Genomic DNA, 13,622 nt, shown 5'->3' with positions numbered 1-13,622 from the left:
TATACCTTGGTCACCTTTTCTGATGTTGATGAAATGGTGGGCCTTTTATCCAACACTGAGATATAGTCTGTGACCCTAAAGCAGAATTTGTTTTTTTTTTTTTTTCAGCTAATTGGTTATTATAGCAGTTGAACCCACATCCTTGTCTTAATTAGCATAATGTTTCTCAGTTATGTTTTAAGTGGCTTAGATATTTGATCCTAAAATATCATTGCAGGAGAAGATAAAAATGTGGAGATACGAAAAAGTCTGTGAACATGAGGCTATTAAAATGTTATATATGTGTTCAATATGTCTAAGACTTAAAGCAAAACACAGCAATCGTTTATTTGGAGGAGTAGAGGTGCAGAGTTTATCAATGTCATCCCACTGATGGCATGAGAAGAAAGGTCTTAGGCAGTCAGCTGGCTGGAATTAAGGGCCACATCGGCACGATGAGAAAATTTGCTGAAAACAATGACGTGTGAGATGAAATGATCATTTCCTTTCTGACAATTATGAAGTTAGGATAGATAGTGTGGGAAGTGTAAGGGTTACAAAGAGGATTAGGTGTAAGAACAATAAGGCAGAGTGGGAGGACAGCTTTTAGTGCAGATGGTAATGTAATATATTGTGGCTATATTGTAGGGCACATTAAAACTGGCTAAAGAGATGATTATAAAGCTGGTAGAAATGAACATTTTTCAAATAATCTTTATAAAGAATGGGTATTACCCTTTTATCAAAATTAGGAATTGTTGACTCATTTATGAAATAAAACACACTTGACCATATTAAAAAAATGAGTGGATGTAATAGAGACTTATAGGTGCCTAAGTGAAGTGTTTGTACCTGTTTTGAGTAGATCTGTATAAGTAGTAGAGGACTAAGCATTGTACTCTCTTTTATTTATTTATTTATTTTATTGGAGTATCGTTGCTTTACACTGCTGTGTCAGTTTCTGCTGTACAGCAAAGTGAATCATCCACATGTATACATATATCCCCTCTTTTTAGATTCCCTTCCCATTTAGGTCAATACAGAGCACGAAGTAGAGTTCCCTGTGCTATATAGTAGGTTCCCATTAGTTATCTATTTTATACATAGTAGTGTATATATGTAAATCCCAGTCCCCCAATTCATCCCATCCCCCTTTCCCCCTTGGTATCCGTATGTTTGTTCTCTACGTCTGTGTCTCTATTTCTGCTTTGCAAATAAGATAATCTATACCATTTTTCTAGGTTCCACATATATGTGTTAATATATGATATTTGTTTTTCTCTTTCTGACTTACTTCACTTTGTATGACAGTCTCTAGGTCCATCTTTGTCTCTGCAAATGACACAATTTCATTCCTTTTTATGGCTGAGTAATATTCCATGGTATATATATACCATTCCATTGTATATATATACACACACACACATTCCATATATACATTCCATATATATATATTCCATTTTATATATATATATATTTCTTTTTTTTTACATCTTTATTGGAGTATAATTGCTTTACAACGTTGTTAGTTTCTGCTGTACTACAAAGTGAATCAGCTATATGTATGCATATACCCCCATATCCCCTCCCTCTTGAGCCTCCCTCCCACCCTCCCTATCCCACCCTTCTAGGTCATCAAAAAGCATTGAGTTGATCTCCCTGTGCTATTCAGCAGCTTCCCACTAGCCATCTGTTTTACATTTGGTAATGTATATATGTCACTGCTACCCTCTTACTTCATCCCAGCTTCCCCTTCCCCCTCTGTGTCCTCAAGTCTGTTCTCTATGTCTGCGTCTTTTTTCCTGCCCTGCCACTAGGTTCATCAGTACCAGTTTTTTAGATTCCATATATATGCATTAGCATATGGTATTTATTTTTGTCTTTCTGACTTACTTCACTCTGTATGACAGACTCTAGGTCCATCCACCTCACTACAAATAACTCAATTTCATTCCTTTTACTGACTGAGTAATATTCCATCATATGTATGTGCCACATCCTCTTTATCCATTCATCTGTCAGTGGACATTTAGGTTGCTTCCATGTCCTGGCTATTGTAAATAGAGCTGCAGTGAACATTGAAGTACATGACTCTCTTTGAATTATAGTTTTCTCAGGGTGTATGCCCAGTAGTGGGATTGCTGGGTCATATGGTAATTCTATTTTTAGTTTTTTAAGGAACCTCCATAGTGTTCTCCATAGTGGCTGTATCAATTTACATTCCCACCAATAATGCAAGAGGGTTCCCTTTTCTCCACACCCTCTCCAGCATTTATTGTTTGTAGATTTTTTTGTACTCCTCTCTTTTGGTAAGCATTTCTTGGGATAGCTTGGCCTAAAAAAAAAGTAAACAGATTGTTGAGCAAGTTGGGTAGAGTGCAGAAGAAAATGCAATTTTCTTGATTAAATTGGCAGTGACACCATAGCACAGGGATTTATATATTTGAAAATTTCTCCCGTAAATTTAATAACTTCGTAATATACCTGTACTGCCTACAAACAAGTACTCCATATTAAGAAGTCTGAGTGATCCACACTAATTGCTGCTGTTACAACATGCTTCAGCAATGTATTTATTCCCAGAAACATCTAATAATAAAATGTTAGCAGGGATAGCTTTCTGCTGAAATTAAAGACCACTCTCCTATGGAGAGCATATTTGTACCCGAGAGGACTGCCTGGTTCCTTAACAAAATAGGCACTCAGTCATGCTTATTGAACAAATGTGTGAATGAATGAGAATTGCACACAATGGGTAATCCTGTAAAAAGGCTGGCAAGAGTCATGCAAGTGAAGTCATTTAAGGGATTTTAGGAAGGCCATTCTGCGCCAGTTCATTATCCCCATGATTATTATCATATTATCTAAAATTGCATATTTGAGGTTCTTGCTGTTGGGTTAAGGCACTGCTTTATATAGGATTCCTTATTTAAATGAAAAAAAGTCAGAAAAAGATAATAAATTATCTATAACACATCACAGCACACAGATTTATACGTTAGAAAATTTACACCATAAAAACTGAAGGGAAGTAATGAGGGTGAGGTTAGGGGTTTGGTCAGAGGGAGGGAGAGATAGCTTAAGTTTTTTTTGGTGGGGCGAAGAAAGGAATTTCCTAGGAGGTCTGCCCTGTTTGTTACCTTAGGTAGGTGGCATGAAAATTTGTTGCCCTTAATGGGAAGAGAAGGAGTGAAAGAAACTAATTAAAGAGAAAGATCTAATTTGTTATTCTTATATTAGAGAGGAATCCATGTTTTTATACAAACTGAAGGGAATGGCCACAGGAGATTTCTTGAATAAGGCTTCATGTTTTATACCATGTAACTTGATACTCTGGCCATAAGAGACTGGTACCAGGGATTGATGCTATTGCCAAGACACCCACCTGGCTGTCTATTGGGTGACCTGACTGGAATAGACACTCACTGTTGAGTGGTAATTAGACCAGGTGAGGAGCATCTCCCTCAGGAGTTTTGAATTCTTGACAAACAGAAACAGAGTCAGTAGAGGGAAAGGTGGACAGACATTGAATCATAAGAAGTAGTTAGTTCATTAAACAAATATTGAATATTCACTATGTACCAGACACCGCTCTAAAGTGCAGAAGATGCAATAGTGAACAAAAGTTTACCTTCATGGGCTTACCTTCTAGTTGGGAAGACTGGCAATGAATAAAGAATAATTATAGAATAATTTTTGGGGTAGTGATAAGTCCAGAAAGAAAAATGAATGAGAGAAGGGAACAGAGTCCTTTTTTTAGGGTGGTCGAGGAAGGCCTCTCTTAGGAGGCACAGTTGGCCCTCCATATGCATGGACTCCCTAGCCTTGGAGTCAACCAACCGCTGCTGGAACATATTCAGAAAAAAATCCCAGAAAGTTCCAAAAGTAAAACCTGAATTTGCTGCATGCTCAGCAACTACTTACATGGCATTTACATTGTATTAGGGATTATAAGTAATCTAGAGATGATTTAATGTATAAGGGAGGATGTGTATAGACTATATGCAAATACTACACTATTTTATTTAAGGGATTTTAGCACCTGGGTTTTTTGGTATCTGAGGGGGTTCTGGAACCAATCTCTTGAGGATACCAAGGTATGACTGTAGTTGAATAGAGAGAAATATAGATGACATGAAGGTGAGTGCCATGAGAGCATCTGGGGTAAGAGCATTTATAGGCAGACAAAATAGCATGCGGAAAAGCTTTGAGGCAGGAGTATGTTTGTAATGTTTGAGGAACAGCTAGAAGGCCAATGTTATTGGAGCAGTGGGAGATAGATAATGAGTTTGGTAGCTAATGAGATTGGGACATATCCAGGAATCAAATTATATAAAGCCTTACAAACCAAGGCGAAGCACTTTTGTTTTATATTAAATGTGATGGGAAGCCGTAAGGCAGTTTTGAACAGGAAAATGACATGATACGATACCCACTTTAAGAAGAACCTGGGCTGTTGTAGGGGAGAACTGACTGGGGGAGAAAGTGGAAATAGGCTGATGGGTTAGGAGGGGATTGCTGTAGGCTAGGAGAGAGATTATGGTGGCTTGAAATAGAGTATTAACTGTGGAGGTCACGAGAAGTTGTTGTATTAAGGCTGTGTTTTGAATCTAGAGCAGTCAGGATTTGCTAATGGTTTTGTCATAGTGTGTGAGAAAGAGGAGACTGAAGGATGGCTTCAAAGATGGCAGAGTAACTGTAAGACAGGCAATACATACTTGAGATGGAGATCATTAGATGAGTACGTTATCAGGGCCGCTAGTTGGTTACTAGAGCTGCTTTGGGGGCTTTAAAACTGCTGTTGTATCCTGAACAACAAGGAGCTATTTTTGCACTTCTCCATATTGTCTCGTTGTATAGCAGCTGAATCAGTTTCCTGAGTTTTCTTTCTTCCCCCATGATTTTTGCAGTAAATCTGTATCATCTTGGTACATCTATATTCCATGCAACATGAAAGACCCTAATATAGTTTTGCTGAGCACTCCCCAGGTTCACATAAATATTGTTGATGTTTAATAATGCTTAATACAATATCTTGACAGCATTATCAAGCATTATTTTATTATTATTATTATTATTATTTTTGTGGTACGCGGGCCTCTCACCGTCGTAGCCTCTCCCGTTGCGGAGCACAGGCTCCGAACGCGCAGGCTCAGCGGCCATGGCTCACGGGCCCAGCCACTCTGTGGCATGTGGGATCTTCCCGGACTGGGGCACGAACCCGTGTCCCCTGCATCGGCAGGTGGACTCTCAACCACTGCGCCACCAGGGAAGCCCTATTATTATTTTTTAATATTTATTTGTTTATTTGACTGCACCAGGTCTTAGTTGCGGCACACAGGATCTTCAATGTCATGTGCAGGACCTTCGTTGCGGCATGCGGGATCTTTAGTTGCGGCATGTGGGATCTAGTTCCTTGACCAGGGATCGAATCTGGGCCCCCTGCATTGGGAGCACGGAGTCTTAGCCACTGGATCACCAGGGAAGTCCCTCAAGCATTAAGCTTTAATTGTAAAAAACTTTGGTTTATTCCTAATGTTTCTTAATAATGGTTTTACAAAGCAAAATTTAAACTGTTTGAAATTTTAAAAAATAACCTGAAGAAAGGGATGCCATGACCTTTTCCAAAATTATTTAGTTATTTGAATAGTAGTATATTCAATATCCTCACAACAGAGTAACCTCCTTGAGAACTGGAACTATATTTGTTCTCTACTATATTATTTAATGCTTTGCCTAGTGCCTGACAAATAGAAGTACAACAAGTCTTATCTTGAGGAATGAATGAATTGGTGTATGCCTATATTTCATCTGTACTGTTTAATTTATATAGGGAGCCTATCATTTTTTTCCTGGGGTATTCTGACAAGTTTAGTGGTTTGGCACAAAACTTCTTTACTCTCAATGTAGTAACTGATTTAAAAAGGCTGTATAACTACAGAGGGTAGATTTCAACTTGTAGGAGTTGAGCCAGAAACTTACTTATTTGGGTTTAAAATGTAGATGTCATTTGTTTACTTGAACTCCCCCCACCCCAGTTTTGTGTGTTACATAAAAATAAGCATAACTAGAACAAGGAGAGGTTATTTTTGTTAACATCTGTGTACAAATTATTAGCACTGCTAATTCAAGAGCTTAATCATTGGCATGATACCTGTATCACCACCAGATGCAAGCTTTCTGAATCTAACAGTAAATAAATGACTTTGAATAATTTTAAAAGGAAACAAAAATGTAAACATTTTTTTCCCAAAGCTAGCTCATTGGTTCAAAGCTAGCCCATTTATAAATGAATATTTTTAAAATGTGCCATTTTTTTTCTAAATTACAGTTTTCCTTTCATATAAAACAAAAATAGATATCCATGAACAGTAGTTGTTATGAAAACAGAATTTTAGTGGATGTACCAACATAATTAGAAAAAAATACAGAAAGATTTTCAAACAAATTCAATCCTCAAGACAAGAAACTAACTTTTGTGAAAAATGGAAACCTACCACCAGCCACATCTGTCAATGAAATGTTTTGTAGACAGGCTTGGGATAAAGTAGGCTGTGAAGATTCAAATTGAACTTGTAAAGGTATAGTGAGTTAAGAATATAAAAAGTGCTATGTGGAGTTGGCCCACAATTTTTCTTGCTCACTATTTATTAGTAGAACCAAGGGGTAGGTTATAGGAAGGAAGGCTTTCTTTTCCTTATATCAGTCTCAAAAGGTTAGATTTAAAACATTGCAAATTTTCTTAAGTCATTATGACTCAATCATATTGCACTTTAAATAATTTTGAAGTTATTTACATGGTCTGTACTTCCTTGGGAGTAATAAATTTCATGTTGCTGCCTCTTACTGTTGTAATATTCTTCTTTTAAAAAAAATCAGTTATTCATTGTTGCCATGAAAGAAAATGTCTACTCCATCTTATACTTTGCCTCCTCTGTCTTGGCAGTAAGGTTATACTTTGTATTGACCTTGAAATCTTTTTTTTTTAAAAAGATTTATTTATTTATTTATTTTTATTTATTTTTGGCTGTGCCGGGTCTTAGTTGCGGCACACGGCCTCTTCGCTGAGGCATATGGGATATTTCTTTGCAGCGTGCAGGCTTCTCTCTAGTTGTGGCATGCAGGTTTTCTCTTCTCTAGTTGTGGCGTGTGGGCTCCAGGGCGCATGGGCTCTGTAGTTGTGGCGCTCGGGCTCCAGAGCGTGTGGGCTGTGTAGTTTGCGGCAGGCGGGCTCTAGTTGAGATGTGCAAGCTCAGTAGTTGTGGCGCGCAGGCTTAGTTGCCCCACGGCATGTGGGATCTTAGTTCCCTGACCAGGGATTGAACCTGCATTTCCTGCATTGTAAGGCGGATTCTTTACCACTGGACCGCCAGGGAAGTCCCCTTGAAATCTTATATAAATGGATTACCAATTTTCTTATTTCTAGAAATATTACCATAAGCAAAGTTGGTGTTACTGACTTATTATCACTTGAACATGGTCATGTGAACATTTTTTCTCTACATATATTTTATTATGACAAAATAGATATGAAATTCAGCATTTTAATCAATTTAGTATCCAATTAAGTTATATTTAGTGCATTTACAATGATGTACACATATCATAACTCTCTAGCTTCAGAATATTTTCATCACCCCGAAAGCAAACCACATACCCATTAAACGGTCATTCCCCATTGCTCTCTTCTCACAGACTCTGGCAACCACTAATCTGCTGTCTGCCCCTATGGATTTGCCTGTTCTGGATATTTCATATAAATGGAACCATGCAATATGTGGCCTTTTGTGTTTGGCTTCTTTCAATACTTCTTACATTTAGCTATTTGTTTCTATGTGTCATATATTTTGTTTCTCAGTTCCTCCATTACTAGCTTCTTTTGTGTTTAATTGATTTTTTCTGGTATACCATTTTGATTCCTTTCTCACTTTTTTTTTCTATATTTTTTAGTCATTTTCTTAGTGGTTGCCATGGGGATTCAAATTTATAACAATCTAGTTTGAATTATTACCAATTTATTTTTGATAGTACACAAAAACTATACTATTATACAGCTCCATCCCCCTTCATGTTTGCATTGTCCTGTGCCTATACATTATGTCTGTTAACATAGATTTATAATTATTGTTTTAGGCATTTCTGTTTTAAATTATATTGGAAACAAAAGCAATTATATGCATAAAAATTATATTTTATGCATTTCTCTTTTAAATTATATTACAAACCAAAAATACAATACCACTAGTTTTTATGTTTACCTATGTAGGTACTTTTGCCAGTGTTCTTATTTCTTCATATGAAGAAATAAACGTAACTGTTTAGTGTTCTTTCATTTGTGCCTGAGAGAACTCCCTTTTAACATTTCTGGGGCTGATCTAGTAGCAGTGGACTCCCTCAGTTCTTCTTTATCTGGAAATGCTTTAATTTCTCCTTTATTTTTGAAGGAGAGTTTTGCCAGATATAGAATTGTGGTTAACAGTAGTTTTTTTTTCCTTTCACCACTTTAAATAGCTCATCCCACTGCCTCCTGGCCTCCATGGTTTTTGATGAAGAAATTGGCTGTTATTCTTACTGAGCCTTCCTTACTTATGGCAAGTTGCTTCCGTCTTGATGCTTTCAAGATATTTTCTCTGATTTGTCATTTGACAGTTTGATGATAATGTGTCTTAGTATGATCTCTTTGAGTTTATGTTACTTGGAGTTTATTGAACTTCTTGGAAGTGTACATTCATGTCTTTCATCAAATTTGTGAAGTTTTCAGCCAATATTTCTTAAAATATTCTTTCTTTCTCTATTCTCCTTCTGACATTCCCATTTTGTGTATGTTGGTATGCTTGATGGTATCCCATTAGTCTTTTAGGCTCTGTTCTTTTTCTTCATTCCTTTTACTTTCTTCTTTTCAGGGTGTAATTTCAATTGTCCCATCTTCAAGCTCACTGATTCTTCCTTCTGCCTGCTCAAATCTGCTGTCGAACTTCTCTTGAGTTCAACCAGAGGAGCTATTGTACTTTTCAGTACAATACTGTATGTATTGTTTAACTATTGTACTTTTACAGCTCTAGAATTTCTATTTGATTCCTTTTTATACTTTTTATCCCTTTTTTGATATTCACTGCAGAATCATAAATTATTCTCCTGATTTCTTTTAGTTTCTTTGTCCTGTTTCCTTTAGCTGTTCAATATATGTAAAACACTAACTCAAAGTTATTGTCTAGTAAGTCTGGTATCTATGTTGCCTCAGGGATGGTTTCTTTCAATTTCATTTTTTCCTGTGAGTGGGCCATACTTTCCTGTTTATTTGTATGCTTTTAATCCTGAACATTTGAATGTTGTGATATGGTGACTCTGGAAATAAAAGTCTCCTTCCTCCCTTGGGATTGCTGTTGTTGCTTTTTGAAGGCTACAGCCAACTCTTTAACGACTTTTCCAAACCATTTTTGCAAAACAAAGTATCATGCAAGCTCTTGTCATGCACAATCTTGAAGTCTCTGTTTCATTATCTCCATGGTCAGCCAATGATCTGGCAAAGACTTCCTTCAAAGCTTGGATCCAATAAGAAAAGAAATAAAAATATGTTCTGACCTTAGATTCTTTTGACAGACGCTTCTTGGGAAGCTGATTTAGGTCAATGGGGTTGAAATAATAGCCAGCTTCTGTGCTAGTCCCCTGGGAGGATACTACCAGGCAGATAAAAACACTTACCACAATTTTTGGAGGACAGGATCCCTATTGCCCCCCTTGGCAACATCCAGCTGCATCAAGAATATGGGCTATATGGGTTATATGGTGGAGGGATAGGTGGTAGGAGCTGCTATGCAAAACACTGAAATTCACAAAAATTTATCAGCCTCTTTCCTCATCAAGCACTCCCCTGAACACTACAAGTGTACCTAGACTCTGGAGTTTCCCAATAATTGATTTTGACAGCTCTTACCAGCTCAGTAGTTGACTCCATGGAGGGATTGATTCTTGGAGCTTACTACTTTGCCATCTTCTGTTACATCACCCTGGGCCATGTTTTAAAATTCATCATGCTAATTTTCTCTTACTTGGTGCATTTGGATCATTTACACTTAATGTAATTATTGATATGATCTGTTATTTTATTGATTGTTCTTTCTGTTTTTCATGATTTTGTTTCACTTTTCTTGCTTTTATGTTTGTTACTTGAATTATTTAGAATTTCATTTTAACTTATCTTTAGAATTTTAAAATGTGTTTCTCTGTATATATTTTTAAATGGTCATTCTAAGCACTATGTATACATGACTTACTGCAGTCTTACTAGTGTCAACATTTACTTCCATTTAGGTCCCTTTATACTCTCCCTTTATAACATAATTGTTTTAAATATTTTCCTTCATATACATTGAGAACTATATCAAACAATATTATAATTTTTGCTTTAACTGTCTAACATAATTTAGAAAACCCAAGAGGAGAAGGATAGTCTATTATGTCTACCCATATTTTTGCTCTTTCTGCCATTCTTTCTTAATTTCCTATGTTCAAAGTTTCCTTCTTTTATCATTTCCTTTCTGTTTGAAGAGTTTCTGTTAGCCATTCCTTTTGAGTAGGTCTTCTGGTGACAAATTCTCTTTCTTTCATTTGAGAATGTCTTGATTTTCCCTTCATTTCTGAAGGATATTATAACTGAGTATAGGATCTTGGGTTGACAGATTTTCTATAAAACTAAAACTGCTCTAAAAAGCCTATTTAAAAAAGGACACAGGAGATTGTTATTAAACCAAAGAAGTACTTCGAAAATTGTTAACTGGAGAGCAATGCTTAAGTATTTATTCTGTCTTTCCTGTAGGAACTATATTTCTGGGTAACCAAATTAAAAGGGAAAGCTCTATTTTAAAAAATAATATCACAGTTAAAAGAGAAAGTTCTATTTTTTCAAAATAATGACATAAGTTTAGAAAAAAAGCTAGAATTAGAAAATTACCATTTCACAATCCCTAATGAAATTATTGTTTCAGACAATGAGTATTGGTGTTAAAACTGTTAGATGAATGGTTGAAAATGAGCTGGACACTTGAATGGTGCTAAAGTAATATCAAAGAGATTCCCTTTTGAAAACAAGGACAATATACAATGGAGGAGTAGCATTGTCACCACTCTAATGAAGTGCTAATCTGGGAAATCAGTTATATATCTCCAGTTGTGATGCAATATGAACCACAGAGTCTCACTTGTAATGTATTTTAGCCACAAATGTTTAATTTGAATCCAGACAAATCTTTAGATCTAATTTCCAGTTGTTTTTTTTTTTGCGGTACGCAGGCCTCTCACTGCTGTGGCCTCTCCCGTTGTGGAGCACAGGCTCCGGACGCGCAGGCTCAGTGGCCATGGCTCACGGGCCCAGCCGCTCCGCGGCATGTGGGATCCTCCCGGACCAGGGCATGAACCCGTGTCCCCTGCGTCGGCAGGCGGACTCTCAACCACTGCGCCACCAGGGAAGCCCCCAGTTGATTTTTTTTCAGGAAATTCAGAGGATAGATAATAAACTAAATAATATCACAAGGAAGCAATCAGATAAATCTAGAAGATGAGACATTATGTGGGATAGATGTCCCAATTACTTCAACCAGTTGCTGTCATGAAAAGTGAAATGTTTAAAGTTTCAAGTTAGTGGCTGATGCAGTATGAGGTCCTGGGTTGGATCCTGTTTTGGATAAAGCAGCTGTAAGACATTTTGAGAGCAAGTTGAGCGGGTGGTTCATGAACTGAATATTAGATGATACTAAGGGATTTCTATTATGTTTGTGAAAAATGTTATCTTGGATATATAGAAAAGTCTAATTATATTAAGATAGTGTGGCACAGAGATAAATTGACTGATAGAATAGATTAGAGAATACAGAAACTGACTGAGGCATATGTGGAAGCTTGATATAATACCAGTAAGATATTTCGTATCATTAGGAAAAAGTGGTCTATTCAATTACTGGTCCTGAAACAACTGATTAATCAAACCAAAAAAAAAAAAAAGAAATTGGATCTCTGCCTCATATCATATTTAAAAATCAGTTGACATAAAAGACAAATGTGAAAGGCAAATGTGCATAAAAGACAAATATTAAAGGCATATTAAATTTCTAAAATAAAATATAAGACAATGTCCTTATGGCTTTGGTACAGGGAATAATGTTTTTAAATGTAACTGAAAAATGGTAACCATATATACAATAAAATATTAATAAGTTTGATTGTAATAAAATTAAGGACATTAAAAAAAGTGAAAAGACAAACTGTATCCTGGGAAAAGATATACAGAAGACATAAAATTGGCATAGCGTTAGTATCAAGAGCATGCAAATAATTTTTATAATTCAATAAGAAAAGATAAAATATTTGAAAAAATAGATGGTGAACATTTTAGAGGATATATGAATGGCAAGTAAACCTACGGAAAAGCTGCTGAATCTCATTAGATTATGTCATTGTAATATATATCACAACAATATATCACTGATTACAATGAGATTGTATTTTATACCAGTTAGTTTGGTAAGATTAAGCTTGGCAATTCAAAATGTTGGCAGTATGTGGAGTAATAAGAACTTTTATATACAGCTGGTGAGGGTGTGAATCATTTCACTCCTTTTGGAAAAAGCTTTTAAATTCAAAATTGAACGCATGCATATCCTACAACCCACCTATTCCATCTAGGTATAGGTTTTACATAAACTCTTGCACCAGTATACCAGCATACATGAACAGAAATATTTATGTAACATTGTAATAGCACAAAAATGAAAATGAGCCAATTGTTATTTGATATACGAATGGATTAAGAAACTGTCATAGTTACACAGCACAAATGAATGTAGTACAACTTCACATAATAATATGGACGGATCTTAGAAACCTGATGTTGAATGAAGAAATCAAGCCATAGAAGACTATATGCAGTCTGATGCCATTAAAAAATAATTCTTTAAAAAGGCAAAACTAAATAATACATGGTTTAGGGATCCATGTACACGTGGGTACAACTTGTCCCCGATGCAGGGGACACGGGTTCGTGCCCCGGTCTGGGAAGATCCCACATGCCGCGGAGCGGCTGGGCCCGTGAGCCATGGCCACTGAGCCTGCGCGTCCGGAGCCTGTGCTCCGCAACGGGAGAGGCCACAACAGTGAGAGGCCCGCGTACCGCAAAAAAAAAAAAAAAAGATACTTTAGACTTTATGGTGGCTGTCAATTTCTAATTGTGTCAGGGTACTGAAGAATATTAGATTAGCAAACAAAACAAAACAAGGGATGAAGAGATCGTGTGTGTGTGTGTGTGTGTGTGTGTGTGTGTGTGTGTATGCACATCTGCTTGTGTGCTGGTTCTAAGCAAAACTGTAAAGTAGGCACAATTAGTGTTCCATGATTCTCCCCCATTCCTCCATCAGTTTTTAGAATTTGTTTACAATTTGTATTAGATTCTAGTTTATTCTTCCCGGGTTTCTTTTGCAAGTTAGGCAAATGCATGCACACACACACACACATTCTTGTGTCTCCTCCTTTCTTATGAAAAGGGTAGCATGTTTTGTGTCTTGCTTTTTTCACATAACATATCCTGGACCTTACACCATGGTAGTACAGCAAGCTCTTCTTCCTTCCTTTTTTGTGGCTGGATGCTATCAATC

The sequence above is a fragment of the Tursiops truncatus genome, chromosome 7 (genome assembly GCF_011762595.2).
Source record: "Tursiops truncatus isolate mTurTru1 chromosome 7, mTurTru1.mat.Y, whole genome shotgun sequence".
NCBI lineage: Eukaryota > Metazoa > Chordata > Mammalia > Artiodactyla > Delphinidae > Tursiops > Tursiops truncatus.
Note: the sequence above shows the minus strand (reverse complement) of the source record.